Source organism: Pygocentrus nattereri, chromosome 1, assembly GCF_015220715.1.
Source record: "Pygocentrus nattereri isolate fPygNat1 chromosome 1, fPygNat1.pri, whole genome shotgun sequence".
In the NCBI taxonomy this organism is placed as follows: domain Eukaryota; kingdom Metazoa; phylum Chordata; class Actinopteri; order Characiformes; family Serrasalmidae; genus Pygocentrus; species Pygocentrus nattereri.
Genome location: NC_051211.1, coordinates 35,673,184 through 35,688,053, shown reverse-complemented (window position 1 = coordinate 35,688,053; position 14,870 = coordinate 35,673,184). Strand labels below are relative to the sequence as shown.

The 14,870-nt window shown below is 41.1% G+C and overlaps 1 protein-coding gene and 1 long non-coding RNA gene across 5 annotated transcripts in view; both read right to left on the bottom strand.

The window, feature by feature from the left end:
- Positions 1-14,870, bottom strand: part of iqsec3a (IQ motif and Sec7 domain ArfGEF 3a) — a 244,617-nt gene that overhangs the window by 157,154 nt on the left and 72,593 nt on the right. The window lies entirely within an intron of this gene.
- LOC108427057 lies at positions 7,863-8,362 on the bottom strand. The gene is made up of 2 exons (XR_001857820.1): positions 8,289-8,362; positions 7,863-8,042 (listed from the first exon to the last, which is right to left on the bottom strand). It is a non-coding gene; the product is annotated as an uncharacterized LOC108427057 (long non-coding RNA).

The following is a 14,870-nucleotide window of genomic DNA, read 5'->3' as shown; positions in this document are numbered from 1 at the left end:
CAGGAAACAACTGAAGTTAAAAGAATACTCCAGCACTCTGTCTGCTGCATCTGTACTGTTTGCTCCATTTACCATGGACTATTAGAAAATATAACTTCCAACACCTCTATAACCAGTGACTGATTTGTGCCAGAACAAGCACGATCCAGATTCGGGACCAGACTAGACCTATTTATTGGATCCAGCTTCTCTTTCATGTATTAGTTACATTTATGCCCATTTTTTGGATTTTGGCACCACATTTGCATAGTAAATACATTCACCTCACTCCATGGCCTGCACACACTTTCACTTTCAGTCCCTTTTTGTGTGTATGGAATTACAGAAGTGGCACTAAAAAAAATGAAAACAATACTGGTGCTGTTTATCACTCGCAAGTGCGAGTGTTCATCCCTCAAGAGAGCTCAGTGAAAAAAGCACCAGCTTGTGATATTGATTTATTGACTATTCATGCATTCAACGTTTTTTTTATAGCTGTTTGATGAATAATGAAATGAATGCAATTTTCTACGTGCCCTAAATGTAGCCAATCACCCGAGACACTTGCGGAGCCCAAATGTTGCTTCTTAAGTTTAGCAATGGAGCTATGGGGCTAACATTGTTTACAAAACACCAGAAGTCAACAGTCTCTACCTGAAAATGAGTCCCTGAAACGTCTATCAACCGGCTGAAACTGCATCTAGTAGTAGAAGCCGATGAGCAGGTGCTCCATCAGCTTCTCTTACAACTATATTGTGAGGCAACAGCCTTTCTGTTCCTCAGTACAAGAAAACTGTTGTCCATGGTAATCAAGTGTGCTACAGATAACACTGAAACATTCTCTTTAGGTGAACTTCACTGTAAGTTAGACTGAAATTAAGCTTTTATGCACACCAAATGAAGATCAGCTGTCGCCTCAAGGTGGTTCTTATTGTACTGATACAGACAATAAAACAAAAGAGTTATGAGGGTGATGGTATGAGACATGATTGCTCAGAGGAGCTCTCTGCATGGCTTCAGTCAGATTGCTGAATCTCTGCGTCATGCTTCATTTGCATAAAGTGCCACCGTTTCGCCTCGCAGCCTGTCACTGCCGCGGCAACTGTAGCTTTGAGTTCATGTGGGGGAGTGAAAGGTGTGTGTGTGTGTGTGAGTGAACCTAAAACAAACTTTGGTCCTTGAACTTTCTTGCAAATCCACATCAGAAATGACCTGTTTGTGTTTGACCTTCAAGCAATAAGGCCTTCATCCTGTTTCTCTCACATGTGCACTTGTGTGGTGTGTGATATCTGCTGTAGGGTTGCAGTCAAGACCACCACAAGTGAGTCCAAGACAAGACTGAGACCTGGACACACTGAGTCACACTGAGACTTTGTAGTGGTCGAGACCAGAATAAGATTGTCAGACTACAAAGGGAGAATTTTTAAATGTATTTGTAGTTTATACATTCATTATGATTCATTATACATGATACATATTAATACATTATAGCATATTTTATATATTGTAAAAAATAATGTTAAACAATATATAGCCTAAATCTAAGCAAAGATTATCTATCTTTTCCTCAAAACAAATTCTTCAGAATCACCACGTAAAGACAACTGAACATGAACCAAACAAACACACAAACATTTTTATTATTTCATAAAAACACACTAATTATTCCATATGCCCTGAGGTGCTGTTGGAATTTTGTAACCAATGAACAACAAAGAAATAACACACAGTTAAACCATCATGGAACAGATCAATTAAGCGAGGACTATTTTCTGTTTAAAAGGTATTGTTAATATTCAACAATGACAAACAAAAAGTTTCCAGTTACTTTCAATAGGGGCATTTCACATGTCTGGCCTTGAGAACAATTTTCAAGCCTATCTTACCCCGGGGCCAAATGTCAAAATGATGTTGAGAATGAGAAAAGAATGATTCATTTACAATCTCGAGATCAAGGCAAGACACTAATTTACAGAGTGCATAGTGCTCTTAAAGTTCAGTGAACACTCAAATACACCATTGTTCTATTCCTCTAAATGTAGTCAACTAAGATATGTTAGGTGTCTAAAGTTTGTTTCTTTGGTTTTCTACCCATGGACCAAAAATGGTTGATGCTGTTAAATGTTGTCGCAGGCTCTCACAGAGTCATCTCACACGTAGAACTGTTAATGGTAAAAGCTGACACCAAAAAAATGCCAATGCACAAACATTTATTCTAAAGTATTACAGGTAAGTCTCATTAGCCAGTGAGAGGTACAAGGTAGGTGTACCTAATAAACTGGCAGCTCATTTCTCGCTATAATGTAGTGTCTTGTATGATTGTGCCATATTCAGAGTGGTAAGACTGTTTATAGATAATGCTACATAAAATATGGCGCTTTTGGATACTTTTGTGTTTAAAACAAGCTGTCCATGTGCTTCACATTCTTAAATGTACAGTCTTCTTCTCAATGCAGGACTCTGTAAACTCATCGTTTTTGCCATAGCAGCATGGAACTTTGAATATGCCAGATATTTACTGTGTGCATTTGGAGAATTTATTCTTAAAGTTTCAATATTTAAAGTCTAAGCAGTCATTCTGGGTGGCCATATGATAAAAGTGGTTGGGCCTAGGCCAGAGGTCTATAATTAAAATAAAAAAAAATATATAATAATATTTCAACAACATTTATTGTCAGTTTTCTCTTTTTAGAAGACGTCAATTAAAATAATCTGGCTCACTTTCTTGCTGCCCGTCTCGTATCGTCCTTCCCCTGTGTGTGCGTCACTCACTCGAGACTCAATGACTCAACATTGCTCAATGTAATACACAGATCCGATTGGCTGAGTAGTGTCCCGTGTGATATTTACAACGAATGAGATTGGTCTGGGAATTTCCTGGGCCACTAAACCTACCGTAAGCTACACCAATTAAAATGGGACCATCCAATCAAAAATAAATAATTCTCCATAGCTTACCAGTTACAGGCCCAGATCCATGTAGGACAGCTTGGGTCTGGACTCGGACCGTGCTCCACCTATCACTGACCTCTGGCCTAGACCCAGTCACAGCACCACCACTGATAGCAGCCTGAACTTTGTCCCAAGGTTTTTATACATAACAGTATGTTAGACAGTGTCAGAAACCACATAAGCAAGTCTATTTGAGATAACAACTCAACACAGTTTGAAGCAATTGTGTCATGATTTAGATATGCAGTTTAATCAATGCTAGCTGCTGTTTGCTACGTTAACCTTGCAATTTCAGTGAAAAACTAAAGAAGTAAACTTCCGACACCAAACGTCTTTGCTAGTCCACTCTATTTTGTATAAGGGCATTTTGGGCTAATTTGTTTTTTTTCACCAAACTATACCTTTAAAGGAGAGGTGAAGCAGATACTATCCTGTTTCCAAGATGTGTTATGTGGTTCATTACAGTAACTATCACAACCGTGCCCAGCCATTAAAAGTGATAACAGTTGAGTGCATCAGCATCCAGGATGTTTAAATGAGTAATTAGTTTGTTGTTACAGTTAAGGACAGCAGAGGGTAAGTCGGTAGACCAACGGCTGAAAGAAACATGTGAGAACTTGCAGCCTGTGCCAGAACACAGGACGCTTCCAGGCTGAGAATTAGAAACTAATTACAGCGTGCATAACACTGATGGGGCTACAGCTGAGCCAAGGTGGCATGGGAAAAAAAGAAACTGTTAGCCATGTGACCTTTCTCGTCTCTACAGAGTCCTTATTAACTAGTCACATCGAAATTTACATATGCTACACCAGGTACACTGCACTGTCTGTCTTTCATTACCTCTGTCCACTCCCCATATCTGTCCATGATGTGCATACATATGCAGTATATACTGAATAAACTTTCCTGTTAAATAAAAGGTCCATCCATCCATCCATCAATCGTCATCCTTATTTCCTTATAAATAAAAGGTATTCCTATTAAATCAGCTCAAGTTATTAATAAACTTGGTTTCATTTTGAATTCTTTACATGCATTCAAGTTCCATATTCCACTAAGACTGCATTTTATCATCTGCATAATATTGCACGTCTCCACACTCTGCTCAGCAGCTTTGATACAAAAATGATGGTAAACACCTGCTTTTTCGAACACATTGATTATTATAAACCCCTCTTTAATGGTCTCCATGTTAAACTGCTCAGCTGGCTTCAGTTCATTCAAAACTCAGCAGTCAGGATCCTCACTTTTACCAAGCACACTGCACACATCACTCCCATCCTCTATCAGCTTCACTGGTTACCAAGATCTTCCTGTTTCAACTACAAATGTCTCCTGTGAACTTTCAAATCCCTTTAATGTCTCATCCATACATACTGTACCTTGGATGGCTCCTTCATCCATACTCGCTACCTTAGGTCTTCTGGCACTGGACTTCTTGAGGTTCCACATACATGACTCTCGTCAGTAGGTCTTTCTGTGCTGCTGCACCTAAACTTTGAAACTTTCTCCCACAATATTTTCATGCTCTACCCTCTCTTTCTTTAAAGCTCAGCTGAAAACATTCCTCTGCATGCTCTTCTTTCTTCGAGTATTCGTTGTGGTTTTGATGGTGTGCTGCTGTTCAGCTTCTGAATGTAAAGCATAATGGGTGCTATAGAAATAAAACTTAAAATGTATTGTTTTTTCTCTCAAGTACAATGTATAATACAATGTTTGATTTTAAAGTAAATTAAACCACTCTAATACTATAATTATATAAAGAATTATTGCTATGGCTCCTTAGTGTGGAACCATCTAAGAGTTGGCCCTATCATTAGAAAACTGCAAGTTCAGTCCCTGGTGATGCTACAGCCCTCCGTGGCTAGGAGTCCAAGAGAGCACAACTGGCCTTTGTGGCCTCTATGGGTGGGTAGGATGGCCCCGCCTCTCCCCCTTCACTGACATAACAGAACAGGCGGTTGGCACTTTCCTACAAGCGTTTTCAGCTGTCCAATGACGTTGCCCAAACAACTTCTTCTTTAGGCTGCTCCCTTTAGGGGTCGCCACAGCGGATCATCTGCCTCCTCTACTTTTACACCAATCATCTCCATGTCCACCTTCACTACATCCTCTTTCTCTGAGGTCTACCTCTTCTCCTTCTGCCCGGCAGCTCCATCTCCAACATTCTTTGACCAATATATCCACTATTCCTCCTCAACACATGTGCAAACCATCTCAACCTGGCATCTCTGGCTTTATCTCCAAACTGCTCCACCTTCACTGTCCCTCTGATCTGCTCATTTCTAATCTTGTCCATCCTTGTCACTCCCAACGAAAATCTCAGCATCTTCATCTCCGCCAACTCCAGCTCAGCCTCCTGTCTTTTAGACAGAGCCACAGTCTCCAAACCATACATCATAGCAGGACGCACTATTGTCTTGTAAACCTATTAGAGCCCTAACTAGTGAGTGGAATTGGAGGCACCTAAATTGGGGAATAAAATTGCAAAAAAAATTATATATATATATATATATATATATGTGTGTGTGTGTGTGTGTGTGTACACACACATACATATACACACACACATACAGATAGAGGTTCTGAGTTACAAGCTTTTATGTGAACACTGCATTAACTTCAACACTCAGCTCCCTGTTCATAAAAGTGTCTTCCTTTGGTACGAAGATTAATTTTGTTAAAATCATAATTTAATTTAATCATCAAATGATCAGACCTCTAAGATCACCACTGACTGGTCAGATAAACAGAATTAGCAGCAAGCATGCTGTTCAAAACTGAAACAAGCTGACAGAAGATCTCATAAGTCTCAAATCTGGTCCTGGCCACTTAAGCACACTTAAACACACTTTCTGTCTAGACTTTGCACTTGTTTAAAGCCATTTATATGTCTAATTTGGTTTTTGTTTCCTTTTTATACTGTTTTTAGCTTGCTTTTATTTATGTAAAGCACTTTGATTTACCTCTGTGTACAGACTGTGCTATTTAAATAAACTTTGATGGTTTGCTTTTTGTTTAAAGCACATATTGAAACTCTTGACTCAAAAGGTGGTTTAAACACTTAAAAGGTTAGAGTGCTGATGAGTGCTGACATCACAACAAGGGATAAGCTGTGTGAACTTTTCCAAAGATAGCACTGTCTCTGGTACACATGTCATACTGTTTCCTTGAAATAAACCCGTTTAGTCTTTTATATATTAAAAGTCATTGAAAACTGTCAAAGAACTCTGTAGGATGTTATTATTCAAGCAATCTATCAATTATTTTGATGACGAATTAAACTAAAGACAAACATTAAAATTGGGTTCACTCAAAAGCACAACAATACATATAGACTGCTTCACTGGAAAAAAAGATGACAAGCTAAAAGACTCTCAAAAGATGTAGCACTTAAATGTCCATCAGCCTGTTTCTTACTGTAGGAGAGAGCAAGAGTATTTAAATATACATTACTAATCACTGTTGACAAGTTTGACTGAACAATGACGACAGTGCTGTTAATTTCTGTTGAGATTATTTTGAAAAGTGAGGGGACCCCCAGCTTTGACAGGCAGTGCACTTCAAGAGAACTGAGAAATGCAGAGCTTCCTTTCATATGGTCTGAAGAATAAACTCAGTAAATATGAAAAGGTAGCAGAACACCTGGGGGGGTGGGGGGGGTGGGGTGGGAGGGGATTAGCTCCAGTTGTATCGGCGTGTGGAGAAAGCGGTGTAATTGTACGCTGTTGGGAGGTTTTCCAGGGATCAGCCTGACTTCACCTCAACACTCAGCACTCCCAGAATACAGCCATAAGCTAATCAACATGACACTGCAGCCTCCAGAAAGAGAGAAAGAGAGAAAAAGGGAAGAGAAAGAGAACAGAAGAGGAGGAAGACAAAACAAAAAAGAGTAAAAGAGTAAGAAAACAGAACAAGAGACAGAGAGAGGAAGACGGAAAAAGGGAAAGAGAGAGAGAAAGAGGGAGAGACAGAGAGAGGGAGTAGAAATAGGGAGTGAGAGAAAGAGAGAGGGGAAAAGAAGGAGAGAGCAGAGAACGAGAGCTAGAGGAGACAGAATGACAGAGAAAAAGACAGAGTCGAAAGAGGAGAGAAGGATGGTGGCAAAAACAGAAAAAAATGCAAAGTTGGCATGAAGAAAAAAGAAACAATGAATAATTAGATGCATAATTAGAGGGAAAAGCAACAGAGAGAGACAGAGAAAAGGAGGTGGGAATAATCTCTGGCATCGGCACACAAAAATAACTCAGAGTGGATTCCTATAGTCACCCCAGTCTGTTAGCATGAGTGAGCAAACAGTGAGGAGAGCTCAGCTTATGAATTCAATTTACTAATTGCCATTGTGTTATTAGCAGTGCGACACTGAGGATAAATCCACATCTATCAGTGTATAAATCTATGATCATTAAAGTGCCTCCACAAAGGAAAAAGTTTAAGTCGACCAATTATCTGTTCAGCCAGTCAGTCCATTATTGGACATTGTGTGAGGTAATTAGCATACGGCGGCTTGTTAAGGTGTGTCTAAATGGTGAAAGGAAGCACCGCTTAATTAAGATGCAGTCGCGCTGCTTACTGAGCCAGTGCTTCATTACAAGCTACCATGGTGAACTTGCACTGACCCCAAACCTGTCAAGTCTTACTGTCAGTTGGTTTTATACACACACACCTACACAGACACACACACAGAATAAAAGAAGCTGTGTGTAGTCTCTGTACTGTCAGGCAAGACACACTGCACTGAAAGTTCCTTTTAACCCTATTAAACTTTGTCAGCGATAGACTCAGAGAATCTTCCTCCCCTTTAACTTATTAAAATCAATGTGATTTGAAAATTGTGATGCATTTTCCTTCCATACTGTGACATACATTATTGTGCAAAAGTGAGGCCACCTTTCATTTTCTCAACATAGTCTCAACAACTAAACAACAAATTTCTCAGTATTCAGTCATTACTTTTATTACACTTCATTCTCAGGCTGTGTACTGACGTGTTGAGACTTCAGTTAGACAGCCAGCCAAACTCCGTACACATAACACTGGTGTCAGGGAATAGCCTTTAGCTCCTTTTATTGCAGACTCACTGAGAGTGAAGATGGGTCACAAGAGTGAAACTGAAAGGACAACAAATAAAATATTCTTAAAACAAGTTCCAAAATAAGATGTTTCAGACACATAAGCATTAAAGAAACCCACTGGTACACATCTAGCATATGTTTTAAACAGGCAGCTGCATGTAAAAAGCCAACACAGCTAGCATGCAATAAAGGCTCAAATCTAACATTGTTTTTCCTCTCCTGACCACTAAATATGACTATATATCTATAGATAGCATATCAAACAACATAATTTCTACTTACAAGCAACACCTCCACTGGTACATCAACAGGATGGCTACTGATTGTCTCCAGCTCTACTAACAGCTCTACACATGAATATAGGCTTCCTACTTCCTGCTTCCTGTCTAAACAGGAAGTATAAAAAATATATACAAATATTGCCTAGATTTTCAATAAGGTCACACAACCCTCAAGTTCAAAACATTATGAACAGTCTTCCACAGGAAAGAGCAAAACAACTTCAGAGACATGTCTCAGATATGTCTTTGCAATGCCTGTGGTTGCAGTCCTGACTTCAATTTTCCGAACCTTACCATCCCTACCAGAGAAGACAGAATTGATAACAGCAAGGGGCCATTCATTGCAAGCGACTTGATCATCCCTAAATAGGACGACATCGCCTGCTTGCAGGTCTCTGCGAGAAACATTACACTTGCGACGTCTCTGTAGAGTTGGGAGATATGGCTCCAACGGGTCCAAAATCTGTCAGCAAAGGCTTGCACTTGTCTCCATGTGGGAGGCATAAGGGGGGCAGAACTCCCACGTGCAGCCCAGCATGCCAAGGTACTGTGGCACGGCCGTGCTCTGTGGATTCTTTCCCAGACCCAGCTCCCTAGCAGCACCTACAAAATTTGTGCCACAATCAGAAAAGAGGCTTTTTGCTGGTCCACGGATTGCGAAAAATCGCCTCAGTGCATTAATGCAGCTTGAGGTATCCATTGACACCAGTAACTCAATATGTACTGCTTAAACAACTGAAGAGCAATGCCCATCGCTTGCTTTGGGCTTGGCTTCCTCTTGTGTGTCTGGCAGTGACTGCCCAGGGACCAAACACATCTAACCCAACATACGTGAAGGGTGGGCATGCGCGACTTGAAAGATCTGGGATCTATATGTACAAGGTATGCCATAGCTCTAATGAGTGAACGAAGGGTTGAAAAACACCTGAAACATTCAGGTCTCAGGTTCCTCTCGAGTTTTGCTATTGAAATTGCTTACTTGCAGACGAGTCTCTGGGTCATGCTCAGCATGAACTAAATCGAACTCTGACTTATCAGCTGAGTCATCCGCAGGGAGTTTGTGAAGGAATGCAGGTCCAGTTTGCCATGTTGTCTGCACCAGGCGTGATGCTGGAACTGACCTAGATGCGTGATCAGCTGGGTTATCCTTAGTGCAAATGTAGGACCACTGTTCTGGCTTTGTCGACTGATGTATGCGCTGGACTCTATTATGAAGCGCCTAGTCTCGTTGTAGATATAGCCAAGTACCACTCTACTGTCAGAGTAGAATTTATGTTGCGTCCAGTTTGAGATCCAACTCATCTTGGATGAGTTCCGCCATTTCAACAGCCAGCACAGCGGCACACAACTCCAGCCTTGGAATGGTAGGTTCAGAAGGTGGAGTGAGCTTAGCCTTACCCATTACGAACCCAACGTCAACACGACCATCTTTGCAGATGACTCTAAGGTATGCCACAATGCTGATGGCCTTTGTTGAGGCATCTGAAAACACGCACAATTCTTTATGCACTGCCTTGGATAGGGATAAACGTGTGTATGCTCATGGGACATGAAGTTCCTTCAAATCTTGTAATGAGTCTCTCCAGGTTTCCCTTCGGGTAGCAGTGCATCCCAATCATTTGTGTCCATTGTAAGTTCCCTTAGGAGAGCTCTGCCTTGGATAATGATGGGAGTCACTAGACCAAGGGGATCAAAAACACTATTCACCACAGACAAGACTTCGCGCTGAGTGAATGGCTTGTCACCAGTGGATACCGTAAAGGTAAGTGTCCTTTGCTATCTCCCAGCAAAGTCCTAAACTACGCTGAATGGGAGGTGTTTCTCCACCAAGGTCCAGGTCCCTGACACCTGCAGCACAGTCCTCAGGTGGGAATGCATCCATTACACCTTGCTGGTTTGAAGCAAACTTGTGCAAGCGCAGGTTAGACTCACCAAGGGATGCCTGAGTCTTCTGCTGCAGATCAAGTGCCTCTTCTTCAGAGGGCAAGGAGATAAGCCCATCATCCATGTAGAAGTGGCGTTCTACGAACTCCACGGTGTCCACTCCATGTTCTTGCACACCCTCTTTGATGGCTCTCCTTAAACCATAGATGGCAACTGCTGGTGATGGACTGTTGTCAAAAATGTGCACCCTCATTCTGTAGTCCATGAGGTCTTTAGACATGTCATTGTCTCTATACCACAGGAACCTAAGAAAATTCCTGTGGTCTTCACAAACATAGAAGTAATGAAATTTGCTGTATGTCTGCCATTAGAGCAACTTGTTCCTTTCTGAATCAGATTAAAACTCCTACAAGGGAGTTGGTGAGGTCGGGGCCAGTGAGGAGCACGTCATTGAGTGAGATGCCAGAGTGCTTGGCACTAGAATTGAAAACTTTTCTAAGCTGGCAAGGCTTTTTGGGATAATAGACACCAAAGGTTGGCAGATACCAGCATTCTTCATCTTCCCTCAATGGCGGTGCTGGTTCAGGATGTTGATTTGTGATCATGTTCCCCATAAAGGTGACAAATTGCTCTCTCATTTCAGGGTTTCTCATCAGTGTGTGCCTTAGTGTGGAGAGCCGATTCAATGCCAGCTGTCGGTTGTTGGGTAAACGCTGTCTCGGTACTCTGAAAAGGAGAGGCGCAACCCACCTCTGCATCTTGTCTTGGTGGACTTCTTGGTTCATGATTTCTAAGAAATTTGTGTCCTCGACAGATGGGGCAAGTTTGTTGTTTGTCACGGTCCTGTTGAACACAGTTTGTCCAAAATTGTTCTCTGTTACTCTCCTGATCTGAGAGGATTTTGCTGTTTGCCAAGACAAACTTTCTCTTTCAGGCTTATGAAGCTTTCACAAGAGATGAGGTGAATACAATGACCATTTTCCAAAATGGTTGTTTTGAATGTACTCAGTGTTGGCTTGTGTGTACTTCCCAGGCATACGTCACCCACCAGGACCCAGCCTAGATCCACCCTTTGAGCAAACGGGGCATCTTGTGGCCCGTTAACCTGCTGCCTGACCTTATGGACCCTGATGATATCTCTTCGAAGCAGCACTAACTCTGGAATGTGTGCTGTCAAGTGCTTCAGATGCGGATGGTGGAGAGCAGATGGTGGAATGTAAAAAGCCAACACAGCTAGCATGCAATCAAGGCTCAAATCTAACATTGTTTTTCCTCTCCTGACCACTAAATATGACTATATATCTATAGATAACATATCAAAAAACATAATTTCAACTTACAAGCAATGCCTCCACTGGTACATCAACAGGATGGCTACTGATTGTCTCCAGCTCTACTAACAGCTCTACACATGAATATAGGCTTCCTGCTTCCTGTCTAAACAGGCAGTACAGGCTGTGCTCAGACTGCAGGCAAATCAGATTTATTTCTCAAATCACATGTTCTGAGATGACTGTCTGCACCGCTTTTTCCAAGCAATGAGATCAAATTTTTGTGTCCAAACATCATCAACCTATCTGCATGGGTTACTTGAGGTAACAACATAGGTGTCAGTAACTATATAGCTATGCTGGTGATGCAGATTTCAAACATGGATGAAGGAGAGATGGAGGTGCATCATCTCGCCCTCCAAACTCTTCAAAACTCTCCGGCATAAGCACTCTTCTTGAATCTTGGCACATCCATCACTAAATTGACATCGTCATTGATTTTTGCTCTGTGAGGGACACAAAAGAGACTCTGAATCTGATTTGAGTGGTCAGAGCGTCCAGACTGAGACACATCTGTAATAATCCAATTGGAATTGCATTTCAAACTCCAAATGTGGTTTACATCTGATTTGCAAAAATTGTATTTCACGTGCTTTCTGCTGATCAAATTATCAAAAGTCAATTTGGATACAATCTGGATATGCCAAACATCTGGGCTGGCAGGCTGAACAATGTGAGTCTGAAAGTCTCCCCATTTAAAACTGTATTTGAACAAAAGGGTTAAACTCTTGAGCAGCTGAGCTTTATCCTGCTCTACCATGGATAGTTCAAAGGGTCATACTAGGAAAATGTGTTACCACTGTAAAAAAAAAAAAAGGACACTGTTGGTGATAGTACAATGGATCTGCATATGGAATTTGAGCTTTCTGTGTGCTACTATGTTTCCTATTACTGTTAAAAAGAAGCTCCATGTTGCCTTTATTGTTGGATGCACTGTGATCACTGATCAGCCTTAAGATTAAAACCACCTCAGTGTATCGACACTCACTGCCCACTTTATCGGCTCCACTTACACAGGAGCACTTTGTAGTTCTACAGTTACAGACTATAGCCCATCCGGTTCTCTGCATACTTTGTTAGCCTCCCTTTCCCTGTTCTTCAATAGACAGGACCCCCACAAGACTGCCACAGAGCAGGTATTATTTATTATTTGGGTAGTGAATCATTCTCTGCACTGCAGTGACACTGACATGGTGATGGTGTGTTGCGCTGGTATGAGTAGATCACACACAGTAGTGCCTCTGAAGTTTTTAAACACTGTGTCCACTCACCGTCCACTCTGTTAGACACTAGTACCCTGTTGGTCCACCTTAAAGATGTAAAGCCAGAGATGATAGTTCATCAGTTGCTACACAGTTTGTGTTGGTCACAAACTGTGACTGTTGCTCTAGTCCTTTATTCAGTGGTCACAGGATCATGCCCACAGGATGCTGTTGGCTGGTTGTCTTCGGTTGATGGACTAGCCCAGCAGTGACACTGAGGTGTGTAAAAACTCCAGCAGCACTGCTGTGATTGATCCATTTACATTACATTTACGGCATTTGGCTGACGCTCTTATCCAGAGCGACTTACAATTTGATCATTTTTACATAAGTAGGCCAAGTCTTACCCAAGGACTCTTATTGATATAGTGCAGGGTGTTTGCCCAGGTGGGGATTGAAACCCAGTCTACAATGTAGAAGGCATTGGTGTTAACCACTACACTATCCAACCACATCCATGTCATATTGTATATTCCTATGTATATGTTTCAATGCTCAAAATGACAGTGACACATAAATCTATACATTTTATGTTTTGTTAGATGATGTTTTTCACATATCAACATTAATGTGACCACAGTGCTGAGAAACCCCAATATTAAAAAAAAAGGAGTGGAACAGATATAGCAGTTTTTTGTCTCAGCATTAAAGGGTTACATAATGTCTATAAATTAATAAACTGCGATCAATACACTGTGACCTCCTGAGAGTGATTTGATTGATTGTTGTTTTAAGAAGAACTCAAGTGACAGCACAATAAAATGCTCTGTTTATGGTACAATTACATTGATGTGTTTTCATTTCTGACTAAATGGAGCTCTATGAGAACAAAACCTTTGCTGCAGGTAGGTACATCCATCTAAAATGACCGATGGCTGCTGACTAACACCAATTCACTCCTATTTCCAGTACTGAGTAAAAAAGCCCACACCCTACATTTTTCATATATTTTATTTTCTCCTGAGAGCCACCTTTGATGTCTGTGTGTGTATGCTTACTTTAACATCACCATTTTCCAACCTCCCTTAGAACCCATGTGTCAAGCACAAGGCCTGCAGGCCAAGTCAGGCCCATGACACAGTCCTATTTGCCCTGCAAAATTATTTAAATTCTCTATTCTTATCAGTCCATTTCACCCTAACATGCACTACAGTCCCCAGCATGCACTGCAGCATATGGGTTAAACAAAAAGAAAAGATGCCTGGAGTCTAACTTATGCAAATAGGCAATAAAAAAACTACATAAAACAATTAATTTTTTTAGAATTATTTCTGAACAAGTATTCAATCCCAATTTTGCTGTTGTAATTTGGCATATTTCAAATAAACAATGGCCAGTTCAGGTCATGGCAAAATGTTAAGTAAAAATAAACACAGCTGGCCCATTTATTTGCTGAGATTTGGGATATGGCCCTTTTTCCTGGTTGAGTTTGACACCCTACCTTAGAATATTTCCCTACTCATGCAAATGACCTTTGCTCTGATTGGCTGCCCTGTATTATGCCTTTTCGAAAGGCAGTCCAGGCTGAAACACTCCTTATAACTTCAGTATCAATGGGTGCTGACATGCTATAGGCTGAAAAAGCAGATATAAATGTCTTGATTTTTGCGACATCACAAACACATGAATTTAAAATGGGCCGTTTCTCAGCTCTGTTTGCATATATGGACTGCATTGACTGGGGACTGAATGGTACATTTTGAAACTTTAACAATATTTATATACTACATCAAACTCACACACACACATTTTCTAAGCTGCTTCACCCTCAGGGTCACAGGGGGTGCTGGAGCCTATCCCAGAGGTCATCGGGCGGAAGGCTACATCAAACTCTTTTATTTTAAAAAAATGCCTATATACACATTTTCATGATGTGGGCCCTGTAAGCATAACTGCCTGGAAAAGCTGAATTTTTCAAAAGCAAAGCAAGTGAGAAAACTAGCACGGCAACAGTTGTGTTCCTGTCTTGTGCTCACTCATATTTCTGTCCTTCGGGGGCGAGAGGGCAGCCTCTTAAAGCTACGAAACGATATCAGAAGTGACTTGTTTATCTGAGGGGGAAAACAGCCAGTGCTGATTCGTGAATAACAAGCCCTCCATCCTGTT